The sequence below is a fragment of the Loxodonta africana genome, chromosome 10 (assembly GCF_030014295.1).
Source record: "Loxodonta africana isolate mLoxAfr1 chromosome 10, mLoxAfr1.hap2, whole genome shotgun sequence".
Classification (NCBI taxonomy): Eukaryota; Metazoa; Chordata; class Mammalia; order Proboscidea; family Elephantidae; genus Loxodonta; species Loxodonta africana.
The window spans coordinates 87019394-87033374 of NC_087351.1; positions in this window are offsets into that span (position 1 = coordinate 87019394).

Sequence of the window (13981 nt, forward strand, 5' to 3'; positions counted from 1 at the left end):
ACTCCCTTCCCTGGTAACAGACTTCTTAGGGAAAACCAATATCATAGGCCTGGATTGTGGCTCACGCCTTTGCTACCCTGGAGCGTGAGTGGGCACGTGCTACTGGCTGGCCCAATCAGAATCTTCTCATGCCCTTTCCCAAAGTGATTATTTTAAGCTTGGGGTGAGCAAAGTCAAACCTAACTGCCTTAACCACAGCTTTTACTAGGACTATTAAAAAAAAAAAAATTTTTTTTTTTTCTTTTTCTGTGGGAGAACTGTTAGGTAGTATAAACTTTGAAATTGAATGACTGTATTTGCCACCATGTTGGGGAAGCCTCACCTGGGTTCTACTTTAATTATATACCCAAATCTAATTCTGACTAATACAGAATGTGTGTCTCCTAAACCAAAAGAGAGAAGAAATAGAAAAAGGGAAACTCAGTTTTAAAAGAATTTGTCAAATGCATTAAACTACAGCACTGGAAATCTGTATATTTCATTATGCAATTAAAAAAAAAAAAACTAAAAGAAAAAAATGCAGATGGGGAAAGAAGAAAATGATAATAGAAAACAAAGAGGGTAGAAATAAATCCAAACATACAGTAGTCATGATGAATGTGACTAGTGAAAATTCCCTTATTAAAAGACAAATGCTCAGATTGGATATTTTAGAAATTTTGTTGTTGTTGTTAGGTGCCGTCGAGTTGGTTCCGACTCATAGCGAACCTGTGCACAGCAGAACGAAAAACTGCCCGGTCCTGCGCCATCCTTACAGTCGTTAATGCTTGAGCTCATTGTTGCAGCCACTGTGTCACTCCACCTCATTTGAGGGTCTTCCTCTTTTCCGCTGACCCTGTACTGTGCCAAGCATGATGTCCTTCTCCAGGGACTGATGCCTCCTGACAGCATATCCAAAGTACGTAAGATGCATCCTTGCCTCTAAGGAGCATTCTGCCTGCACTTCTTCCAAGACAGATTTGTTCATTCTTTTGGCAGTCCGTGGTGTGGTATATTCAATATTCTTTGCCAAAACCACAATTCAAAGGTGTCAACTCCTCTTTGGTCTTCCTTATTCATTGTCCAGCTTTCACATGCATATGATGCGATTGAAAATACCATGGCTTGGGTCAGGCGCACCTTAGTCTTCAAGGTGACATCTTTGCTCTTCAACACTTTGAAGAGGTCCTTTGCAGCAGATTTATCCAATGCAATGTATCTTTTGATTTCTTGACTGCTGTTTCCAAGGCTGTTGGTTGTGGATCCAAGTAAAATGAAATCGTTGACAACTTCAGTCTTTTCTCCCTTTATCACGATGTTGCTCATTCGTCCAGTTGTGAGGATTTTTGTGTTCCTTATGTTGAGGTGCAATCCATACTGAAGGCTGTGGTCTTTGATCTTCATTAGAAAGTGCTTCAAGTCCTCTGCACTTTCAGCAAGCAAGGTTGTGTCATCTGCATAATGCAGGTTGTTAATGAGTCTTCCTCCAATCCTGATGCCCCATTCTTCTTCATATAGTCCAGCTTCTCGGATTATTTGCTCAGCATAGAGATTAAATAGGTATGGTGAAAGAATACAACCCTGACGCACACCTTTCCTGACTTTAAACCAATCAGTATCCCCTTGTTTTGTCCGGACAACTGACTCTTGATCTATGTAAAGGTTCCTCATGAGCACCATTAAGTGTTCTGGAATTCCCATTCTTCACAATGTTATCCATAGTTTGTTATGATCCACACAGCCGAATGCCTTTGCACAGTCAATAAAACAGAGGTAAACATCCTTCTGGTACTCTCTGCTTTCAGTCAGTATCCATCTGACATCAGCAATGATATCCCTGGTTCCACGTCCTCTTCTGAAACTGGCCTGAATTTCTGGCAGTTCCCTGTCAGTATACTGCTGCAGCCGTTTTTGAATGATCTTCAGCAAAATTTTGCTTGCGTGTGATATTAATGATATTGTTCTATAATTTCCACATTCAGTTGGATCACCTTTCTTGGGAATAGGCATAAATACGGATCTCTTCCAGTCAGTTGGCCAGGAAACTGTCTTCCATATCTCTTGGCATAGATGAGTGAGCACTTCCAGCGATGTATCTGTTTGTTGAAACATCTCAATTGATATTCCATCTATTCCTGGGGCTTTCTTTTTCGCCAGTGCCTTCAGAGCAGCTTAGACTTCCTCCTTCAGTACCATCAGTTCCTGCTCATATGCCACCTCTTGAAATGGTTGAACATCGACTTTTTGGTATAATGACTGTATATTCATCAATTGTTTTCTTTTGGTTTAGCTGCTCGATGCTCAAAGAGCAAGTTTCAGAGTCTCCTCTGACATCCATCTTGGCCTTTTCTTTCTTTTCCTGTCTTTTCAACGACCTCTTGCTTTCTTCATGTGTGATGTCCTTCATGTCATTCCACAACTCGTCTGGTCTTCTGTCACTAGTGTTCAATGCGTCAAATCTATTCTTCAGATGGTCTCTAAATTCAGGTGGGATATATTCAAGGTCATATTTTGGCTCTCGTGGACTTGCTCTGATTTTTTTCAGTTTCAGCTTGAACTTGCATATGAGCAATTGACGGTCTGTTCCACAGTCAGCCCCTGGCCTTGTTCTGACTGACGATATTGAGGTTTTTCATTGTCTCTTTCCACAGATGTAGTCAATTTGATTTCTGTGTGTTCCATCTGGCAAAGTCCATGTGTATAGTCGCCGTTTATGTTGGTGAAAGAAGGTATTTGCAATGAAGAAGTCGTTGGTCTTGCAAAATTCTATCATTTGCTCTCTGGCATTGTTTCTATCACCAAGGCCATATTTTCCAACAACTGATCCTTCTTCTTTGTTTCCAACTTTTGCATTCCAATCGCCAGTAATTATCAATGCATCTTGATTGCATGTTCGATCAATTTCAGACTGCAGCAGCTGATAAAAATCTTCTATTTCTTCATCTTTGGCCCTAGTGGTTGGTGCGTAAATTTGAATAATAGTTGCAGTAACTGGTCTTCCTTGTAGGCGAATGGATATTATCCTATCACTGAGGGCATTGTACTTCAGGATAGATCTTGAAACGTTCTATTTGACGATGAATGCAACACCATTCCTCTTTGAGTTGTCATTCCCAGCATAGTAGACTATATGATTGTCTGATTCAAAATGGCCAATGCCAGTCCATTTCAGCTCACTAATGCCTAGGATATCGATGTTTATGTGTTCCATTTCATCTCTGACGATTTCCAATTTTCCTAGATTCATACTTCCTACATTCCAGGTTCTGATTATTAATGCATGTTTGCAGCTGTTTCTTCTCATTTTGAGTCGTGCCACATCAGCAAATAAAGGTCCCGAAAGCTTTACTCCATCCACGTCATTAAGGTTGACTCTATTTGAGGAGGCAGCTCTTCCCCAGTCATCTTTTGAGTGCCTTCCAACCTGAGGGGCTCATCTTCCAGCACTATATCAGACAGTGTTCCGCTGCTATTCATAAGATTTTCACTGGCTAATGCTTTTCAGAAGTAGACTGCCGGGTCCTTCTTCCTAGTCTGTCTTAGCCTGGAAGCTCAGCTGAAAGCTGTCCTCCATGGGTGACCCTGCTGGTATCTGAATACCGGTGGCATAGCTTCCAGCATCACAGCAACACGCCAAGCCCCCACAGTACAACAAACTGACAGATATGTGGGGGAGAAATCTTGTAGTTCTTGATAATTATAACACACCTGAAACGGAATGACAGAATAGTTGGAAATAAAGACAATATACTTACGATACTACCCAACAGTTCCACTTTTAAGTATCTACCCAAGAAAACTGTATGTCCACACAAAGACTTGTGTATCAAAGCTCATATTATCTTTATCCATAATAGGCAAAGATGAAAAAAACAAACTTCCTCAACAGATGAATGGATAAACAAATTGTGGTACATTCACACAACAGTAAAAAATCTGACTATTTTGCGCATTAACGATTTATGTCTGGTAGTAACAAACGCTGAGGTGCAAGATGAGAATAACAGTGGCTCTGATGGTTAAAGTTGTGTGTCAGCTTGGCTGGGTCATGATTCTCAGTGGTTTGGCAGTTATGTAATGATGTAATTTGGCAGCTGTGTAACGATATAGCCATCCCCATTTTATGATCTGATGTGGTCATCCTCCATTTTTGCATAATGCTTATTCTCACATAATGACCTAGTCTTTGGAACTTAACCATGTCTATAAGTGAGGAGTGGGTGTACATCCACAGGTATAGGAGTAGTATTAGTATTCCAACACATATTTTGGGAGACAATTCAATCTGTAACACAAGGCAAATGCAAAAAAATATAAAGCACAAAAGAAAATCATAATTTTACCCAAATATATTAGTAATTATATTAAATGTTAACTAAATGCTCTGGTGAAAAAACAACAATTATTAGAGTGGGTTAAAAAAATTCTAGCTACATGCTGTTCTTTAGAGACACGTTTAAAATAGAATACACAAAGGTTATTGGATAGGAATGAAAAAGGTACATCATGCAAAGAAAATTCAAAAGATAGCCACAATAGTGTGGTGCCGTGAATTACTTTGTGTGGCTCTTCACCATTTATGGTCTTGTGACTCCCACAAAATGATTGGGTGTAACTATGGTTGGCAAAGTACAGGGTCAGCAGAGAAGAGGAAGACCCTCAATGACGTGGATTGACACAGCGGCTGCAACAATAAGCTCAAGCATAACAACGATTGTAAGGATGGCACAGGACTGGGTAGTGTTTCGTTCTGTTGTGCATAGGGTTGCTATAAGTTGGAACCAACTCGAGGGCATCTAACAACAACAACAACATGCAAATAAGGTTCTTGTGGCCCACCAAGGGGACTGGACAGCTTGCTAACAATGCAAACAAGATTCATGGAACCGTTGTGGGAGTGGGACCATGCAAATAAGGTGTATGGAACCCTAATGAGGGAATTTGTCAATTTTGCCATTCCACTAGGCTTAAAATGAGCCATCCCAGAGGTGGAAAGGGGAGACCTCACTACCATTAAGCGAAAGAGCCAGGAGTGGAGCACATTATTTGTACCTAGGCTTCCTGTACTGAGAACTTCCTAGACCCAGGAGACAGAGAGAGCTGTAACAACAGAGAAGGCATGAGACAGTGAGAAGTGGCGGCAGAGAAATGGTGGCAGAAGAGCCAGGAGACCAGTGCAAGAGGGCACAATGGGCTTTCCAGTCCACAAAGCGAGGCAGTTACAGTGGGCATGCTGACACACAGAGTGAGAGAGCTAAGCACCTTCAGGCCCAAGGCTTGCTGGCAGAGTTGGGTGCCTCTGGACATTTATTGGGGGAGTTAAAGAGCTTTGTAACACTTGCTGAATCAGGGAAGGAGCCAGACTGAGCGCCAGGGGCCCAGGGCCCAGGGGCCGAGGGAGAGGCCTGCCTGTAGGCACAGCCAAGAAGTTACCCTGACCAAAGAACTGTATCCTAAGTTGTTCCTGATCCTGAATTGTAAGCTGTTACTTTCCTAATAAACCCCATAACTCTGAATATGGTCTTTGAGTTCTGTGTGGTCATTGCAACAAATTATTGAACCCTGAAGAGAAGTAGAGGGTGTCACGGGAGGGATGTCTCGTGTCAGAATTTGTAAAAAGGTTGGAAAGAGAAGGCATGTCTAACCTCCACCTCACAGGAATCATCAGCTTTGGGCTGATGTTGATGCTTCTGCCCCATCTGAAGCTAGAGAAGGTCTGACACAATGCTGCCACTTTTATAAATACTAATACTAGATAAAAGATAATTTAAGGGTAAAACAATATTACTAGGGATAAAGAAGGTCACTTCTTAAACAAAAAATTCATTAAGAATACAAATAATTTAAAATTTATATGCAGCTTATAACATAGCCTCAATTATAAAAACCAAAAAACAAAACCTGTTGCCATCAAGTCGATTCTGACTCACAGCAACCCTGTAGGACAGAGTAGAACCGCCCCACAGGATTTCCAAGGAGCGCCTGGTGGATTCAAACTGCTGACCTTTTGGTTAGCAGCCGTACCTCTTAACTCCTACACCACCAATTATAGGAAGCAAAAATTACCAGGACAATATGGAAAAATAGATAAATTGAGCATCATAGTGGAAAATTTTAACTCAGTTTAAAAAAAGTAACAATATAGAAGATTTGAACAAATGACTATACCTAATTTCAAAGGAAGTAGAAGTGCCGTGAGCCTGGAAAATGGAGAACCAGAAACATTTGGGGAGGGAGGGGACTGACTCCACGTGTACTTATTACAATTGAAAGTTAATACCCTCTTTCCCCTTAAAGATCGGGGCAAGACAAGGATATCCACTTTTACCAATGCTATTAAACACTGTACTGGAAGTTCTAGCTAGAAAAATTAGGCAAGAAAAAGAAATAAAATGCATCCAAATTGAAAAGAAATAAAACTATATTCATAGAAGACCCTATGTATAGAAAATCCCAAAGAACCCACAAGAAAACTCCTAGGGCAAATAAATGAAGTCAGAAAAGTAGCAGGGTACAAGATCAACGTACAAAAATCAGTTGTGTGTGTCTATACACCAGAAGCTGAACAATCTGAAAAAGAAATTAAGAAAACAATTCCATTTACGATAGCATCTAAAAAAAAAAAAAAAAACTAGGAATAAATTTAACCAGGAAGCTGAAAGATTTATACACTGAAAACTGTAAAGCTTTGCTGAAAGAAAATTTAAAAGACCTATGTAAACGAAAAGACATCCTATGTTCATGGATTGGGAGATTGAATATTGTTAAGATGTCAGTACTACCCAAAGCAAGGTACAGATTCATCACAATTTCTTTCAAAATTCCAACTGCCTTTTTTGCAGAAATGGAAAAGCCAATCCTCAAATTCATGTGGAACTGCAAGAAACCCCAAGTAGCCAAAACAATTTGGAAAAAGAAGAACAAAGTAGGACAACTCACAAGTCCTAGTTTCAAAATATACTATAAAGCTACAGTAATCAAAATGGTGTGGTATTAGTATAAGGATATACATATAGATCAATGGAATAGAATTGAGAGACCAAAAGGAGATCTTTAGTAATTTCCTTAGCCCAATACAGCTTTCCTCCCACCCATTCCCTTTGTGCTGTTAATAGCAAATATACGTATATTACATATTTACATGTTATAGGACCAACAATAGATTATACACATATTGTTTTATATAACTGCTTTTTAAATCAGTTATGAGGAGAAAAGTATGTATTTATACTTGTTTTTAATACAGAACTATCTTTTCTGATGCTCTTTGTTTTTTCATGTGCATTTAACAAAATTACTCTCTGGGGTCACTTGCCTTCAGCTAGAAAAACTTCCCTTTAGTATTTCTTGGAAGGTAGGTCTGCTAGCAACACATCTCAGTATTGACTTACCTGGGAAAATCTTGATTTTTTTTCTTCATTATTGAATTATAATTTTTGCTGCATATAGTGTTCTTGGTTGACATTTTTTTCCTTTTGAAAACTTTGAAAGTATCATCCCACTGCCTCCTGGCCTCCATTTTTTATACTGAGAAGTCAGCTATTAATCTTATTGAAGTTTCATTGTAAGTGATGATTCCTTTGTCTCTTGCTGCTTTCAAGATTTTCTCCTTCTCTTTGACTTCTAACATTTTTACTATAAATTTTCTATTTATCTCTTTACATTTATCCTACCTGAAGTTCGTTGAGCTTCCTGGATGTGTAGATTATTGTTTTTCAATAAATTTGGGAAATTTACCACCATTAATTCTTAGACTATTTTTTTTCTGCCCCTCTCTCTCTCCTGGCCTTTGGATACTCCTTTTACACATAGGTTGGAGTACTTGATGGTGTCCCATGTTTCTCTGAGGCTCTGTCAGCTTTCTTTTTTTTTTCTCTTAGATCATCAGCTTGCATAATCTCTATCAATCTAACTTCAAATTTGTTAACTGTTTCTTCTGCCACTTCAGATCTACTGTTGAGCCCCTGTAGTGAATTTTTTATTTCAGTGATTGTATTTTTCAACTCCATAATTTCAATTTTGTTCTTTTTCTATAATTTCTATCTCTATTGATATTTTCTACTTCATATGACATGGCTCTCATACCATCTTTTACTTCTTTAATAATGCCTCCCTTTAGTTATATGAACATACTTGTATTGGCTATTTGAAGTCTTTCGCTGCTAAATCTGACATCTGATCACTCTCAAAGACAGTTTCTGTTTCCTGCTTTTTTTTTTCCCCCAGTATATGGGTCATCCTTTTCTATTTCTTTGCATGCCTCATAATTTTTATTGGAAATGGGACATTTTAGATAATGTAGTAGCTCTGGATACTGGTCCCTATTCTGGGGCTTGTTATTGTTATTTACTTATTTGCTTTTTAGTGACTGGCTGGGTTATTTTAGTGAAGTCTACCCTCCTTCCTGCAGTGTGAAGCCTCTGATACCGCTCCTCAAGAAGGTGCAGTTTTGGGTATGCCCACAGCCATCCTAGGATGACAGTGGTATTGGTAGGGCTCTCTTTCTTTCCCAGACCACACCCAGCTGTTAAACTCCACTAATTACCCACTGATTGCTCTATTGTTTTCAACAATGTTCCTGAATGTAAATTGCTTCTCCAAGGAATCCAATCAAATTGTGGCTCCTTTGAAAGAATTGGAAACCCTGGTGGTATAGTGGTTAAGAGTTATGGCTGTTAACAAAAAGGTTAGCAGTTCAAATCCACCAGGTGCTCCTTGGAAACCATGTGAGGCTGTTCTACTCTGTCCAATACGGTTGCTATGAGTAGGAACTGACTCGACAGCAGTGGGTTTGGTTTGGTTTGGTTTTTGGTTTTGAAGGAATACTTTCTAAGATCCCTGTTTGATATTCTGATCCCAGAAGGGCTCATCTCAGCTATCTTATTTCTGGGTTCTTTCTTGCATACTAGCTCCCTACAGTTTTTCACTAAATCTACAAATCTGCTCCCAATTGCCTTTCATCACAATTTCCACTCTTCTTGAGACTTCTCTTCGGTTTGAAAATCCATGCTCTGTTATAAATGAAATCAGTTCCTTAGAGAAGAGATTAGAAGCTATCGGTTTTATGTCCTGCTTCCCCCTACCCCCTAGCAAAATCTCTGTGTCAGGCATCTGGAGCTGAGGTTGGGGATAAAAGTCAGCTACTTTCTGAGTGATGCCCCTGCTTTAGGAGCTGAGTACTCCATGGAGGTGGTAGCAGCAACCTGAGGTTCTCTTTGCTTTCCTCTCCTGGTGTGAAACCACTGCCTCATGAGTTGAGGTAAGTGCACTTAGGGCTCAAGTATTCTTAGCACACTGTGCCCCAGGTAGAGCCTCTGTTCCACAAGTAGGGACTGGGTGGAAGAAGGGTGCCCCAACCTTGAAACCACATTCCCTGGTGACATCATGCTCGTCCGAAGAAGAAAGCCCTCTGACTAGAAGCTGGGGCTAGAGGGAGCCCTGTGTTCTTGCCTGTAGCAGTCTGGAGTGGAGACTCCACCTCGCTGAGCTGGAAGCACATATGGAGGGAGTGGTCTTGGTTCAAATACAACAAACTCAATTTTCTTACTGAATTTGCATACATTTTCTAGAATAGATATTTCTTCATTTGTTGTTTGCCCTTAGGACCATTTCCAGAAGCTCTACATGATTGTTTTTTAAATACACTTTTCACCAGCTTAACATGGAAGAAGGTCAGCAGAGTTCCTCATCTGTCATGCCAGAAGTTCGTCTCCCTCTTGAAATCTTTCAAAATTAAGTCTGGTGAAAATAAAATAACTGAAAAATGCAGTACAGAAAAGATAAATGACAGAGTAGTGTCAAGAGATTGTATCTAAGCCAATATCAGTTGAGATCCAGGATCAATTTGGGACAGACTCAAAAGGCCTCTGTGAAACTAGAGGACAGGAGGCAAGGGTGGTTGCCAATAAAGATAAGCATGTGGGTATGTGAGCAGAAGTTGAGAAAGTTTGTGCCTAGTGGTTTGGTTTCTCTCTGTGAAGTTGGAAGAAAGTCTAGTTATTGAGGAACAGAACTTTGGGTAGTGGTAAAAAATTAAAATAGCTACTGTAGTGAGTGGGAGAAGTCAACAATGTATGAGTGTTTCTGTTGCTCCGTGGGCTCATCAGAACTTGATCTTGTCAGTGTGGCAGAGACTACCAGCTGTCTCCAATAAGCTGGTCTCTCCTCCTTCCTTTGATAATAGATTTCATGAGTTTTATCTGGAAACATGATTGCCCAGGTGTAGAATTTATTTCCCAGCCTCCCTTGCAGCAAGACATGACAAAGCAACTAAATTGTGGCCAACAGAATGTGAATAAAATTGATGTGTATCTTTTCTGATCATGACCTTAAAAGTCTGTCTCGGGGGCCAAGATGGCTCACTAGGTAGACGCTACCTTGGATCCCTCTTGCAACGAAGACTTGGAAAAACAAGTGAATCGATCACATACATGACAATCTACGAACCCTGACCATCAAACACAGATCTAAAGAGTTGACCTGAGTGACAGGGGAGCAAAAGCTGCACCCTGAAGCAGTGACCACTTCTGGAACCGGTGACTCACGCCACAGCCTTGAGACCTCGCAGTTCCTGGGTGCCGAGTGGCGGGGCTGATTGCGGTTTGCTGAGGTGGGGCAGGCATGGGACACAGCCCTAACCCATAGCCTCCTGGGGTAACCTCTGTAGAGACTCAGCCAGCACAAGCAGGCTGCACACTGACGGGGCTAACAAGAGAACAAGCAACCACAGGGAAGCAGCGACTGTTTTCGGAGACTGGAGCCAGTGTCCCAGTCAGAAAACCTTGGCACTGGGCTTGGGACTGGGCGCAGGGGAGCTGAGCACAGCATCCTGAGATGGCGCAAACACGGGACGCAGCCCTAGCCCCCAGAAGTGACCTCTGGGGAAGCCCAGTCAGTGCACACAGGCAGCGCAGCAACGCGGCTGACAGGAGAAGTTACCGGGAGGCAGCGACTGGTTTTGGAGCCTGGAGTGTGGTGTCCCAACCGGGGAACCTTGGCGTTGGGCTTTGGACTGGGAGCGGAGGAACTGAGCACAGCTTCTGAGACAGCACAAGCACAGGACGGGACCTCGGGGGCAATCTCGACCCAGCCAACGCACACAGGCTACACGCCCCTTGGGAGTCTCAGATAAAGCAGTCATCACCAAGCAAGATAAGTAACTTTGTCTATATTCCTGTGCTACTCTCTCCTATCTATCTGATCCCTCCCCTCCCCTTCCCAGGTGGCTTCATTAACATTGGAATTTCCTGGGCCAGAGTGAAGTGCTCTGCGGTTTTTTGTTTTTTATCTTTTTGTCTTTTCGTAACCCATTCTCCTGCCCTGAGAGAAGCAGCTACAAAAAATCCAGGGACCAAAAATCCTTCCCTGACTTCCTGAAATTGGCCTAAAAACACAGAGCCAGCTCCAGCCAAGCATAGGAGATCCACAGTCTTGGGCTTTCATCCCTACAGGCAACAAGGTGACTATTATAATGCAAAGGCAATTCTGATAGTGATCTGACTGTAATTGTTTTAGCAGATTACTGGAAAGACAAGTTTCCCAGGTCTGATATCTCTACCCATTAAACAGAGCCCTCACTGACCCACAATGAGGAACTGAGGGCTGAAGCTCCACCCAAACCACCTAGCCTCCTGCCATAGGGGTCTGAGGATAGTGACACCTACCAATCTGTACAGGTACATGCATTGGGTGCCTAAGGCACAGCTGCAGAGCCCACCCACCAAAGTGCTTTAGGAATAGAGACACACCTACCTCACTGGTACTTGGGGGAAGCCTGTCAGCATCCTGCTCCCCCCTGGAGTGTGACCCCGTGCTGCTACTAGAATCTGGTACACACAACTATCACCACTACTCCTCTAAGTGAATAGGTGACAGTCTACACCACACACTTGGTGACTGAAAATCAGATTCTACTCAAGAATGGTGAATAGACTCTTAGGCTTATATATCTGGTAACAGCCCAAACCAGCTGGTGATAGGAAATAAGTGATTCAAAGGCTACAACAATCAAGACAGCGCAATCTAGTAGCCCATCTACGTATATTGAAAGAAGACAAAACAAGATAAGACTCGGTGAGTAAATATAAAATAAATCATTACAATATCTTACAGATGGCTTGGAGACAGCAGTTGATATCAAACCACATAAAGAAGCAGACCATGATTGCTTCTACAACTCCCCAAATTAAAGAATCAAAATCTTTCCCAAATGAAGATACAATCCTGGAATTGCCAGATGCAGAATATAAAAAACTAATTTACAGAATGCTTTAAGACATCAGGGATGACCTCAGAAATGAAATAAGGCAATCTACACAAAAAGCCAAGGAACACACTGATAAAGCAGTTGAAGAAATCAAAAAGATTATTCAAGAACATAGTGGAAAAATTAATAAGCTGCAAGAATCCACAGAGAGACAGCATTCAGAAATCCAAAAGATTAACAGTAAAATTACAGAATTAGACAATAGGAAGTCAGAGGAGCAGAATCAAGCAATTGGAATGAAGAGTGGGGGAGTTGGAAGATAAGGCAATTGACACCAACATAAAAAAAAATTTTTTTTTTAGTTGAAGAAAAATCAGATAAAAGAATTTTAAAAAGTGAAGAAAACCTAAGAATCATGTGGGACTCTATCAAGAAGAATAACTTGCGTGTGACTCAAGTTCCAGAACAGGGAGGGATAACAGAAAATACAGAGAGAATAGTTGAAGATCTGTTGGCAGAAAACTTCCCTGACATCATGAAAGATGAAGGGATATCTCTCCAAGATGCTCATCGAAACCCATTTAAGATTGATCCAAAAAGAAAATCACCAAGACATATTATCATCAAACTTGCCAAAACCAAAAATAAAGAGAAGATTTTAAAAGCAGCCAGGGATAAAAGAAAGGCCTCCTACAAAGGAGAAGCAATAAGAATAAGTTCAGACTACTCAGCAGAAACCATGCAGTCAAAAAGGCAATGGGATGACATATATAGAGCACTGAACGAGAAAAACTGCCAGCCAAGGATCATATATCCAGCAAAACTCTCTCTCAAATATGAAGGGGAAATTAAACATTTACAGATAAACACAAGCTTAGAGAATTTGCAAAAACCAAACCAAAGCTACAAGAAATACTAAAGGAAATTGGTCAGAAAATCAATAATATCAGATACCAACACAGCACAAGATCACAGAACAGAACATCCTGATATCAACTCAAACAGGGAAATCACAAAAAGAAATTAAGATTAATTTTAAAAAGGAAAAAATGCTCAAAACAGGGAATCATTGAAGTCATTATGTAAAAGATCACAATAATCAAAATGAGGGACTAAATACAGGAGGCATAGAACTGCCATATGGAGAGGAAAACAAGGCGATATAGGACAATACAAGTTAGGTTTTTACTTAGAAAAATAGGGGTAAATATTAAGGTAACCACAAAGAGGTCTAACAATTCCATAACTCAAAATAAAAACCAAGAAAAACATAATGACTCAGCAAACATACATTCGACTACTATGAAAATGAAGAACACACAATTTACAAAGAAAAACATCTCAGCACAAAAAAGTAAGTGGAAAAATGAAATTGTCAACAACACACACAAAAAGGCATCAAAATGACAGCACTAAACACATACTTATCTATAAATACACTGAATGTAAATGGACTAAATGCACCAATAAAGAGACAGAGAGTCTCAGACTGGATAAAGAAACACGATCCGTCTATATGCTGCCTACAAGAGACACACCTTAGACTTAGAGACACAAACAAACTAAAACTCAAAGGATGGAAAAAAATATATCAAGCAAACAACAATCAAAAAAGAGCAGGAGTAGCAATATTAATTTCTGACAAAATAGACATTAAAGTTAAATCCACCACAAAGGATAAAGAAGGACACTACATAATGATTAAAGGGACAATTGACCAGGAAGATATAGCCATATTAAATATTTATGCACCCAATGACAGGGCTGCAAGATACATAAAACAAACTTCAACGGAAC